The sequence below is a fragment of the Morone saxatilis genome, unplaced genomic scaffold (assembly GCF_004916995.1).
Source record: "Morone saxatilis isolate NCDOM2014 unplaced genomic scaffold, NCSU_SB_2.0 Contig15, whole genome shotgun sequence".
In the NCBI taxonomy this organism is placed as follows: domain Eukaryota; kingdom Metazoa; phylum Chordata; class Actinopteri; family Moronidae; genus Morone; species Morone saxatilis.
In genome coordinates, this window is record NW_023339707.1 from 6044426 (window position 1) to 6044727 (window position 302).

Consider the following 302-nt stretch of genomic DNA (forward strand, 5'->3'; position numbering starts at 1 on the left):
AAATAGTGTTGGCTGTTTTTATTGATTGTAATTTTTAGTGATCCTAGTTTGTTCAATGATTGACTATGAAGACTTTATCTTCAAACATATCATTACAAACATTAGGATACTAATACTAATCAGTAACAGGTATAACACCAGCAGGGGTCACTGTGCTGCCAAAAATGTTTAAAAAAATGTTTTTATCCTTTAGGTAAGAGTTGTTGCTAATACAGTGACCTTCTTAACAGCAGACATGTTGAGATGTCATAGCAGGAAAGGCACAAGTGTTACCAGTTGTACTAATTAAGGCTGTGAAAGAG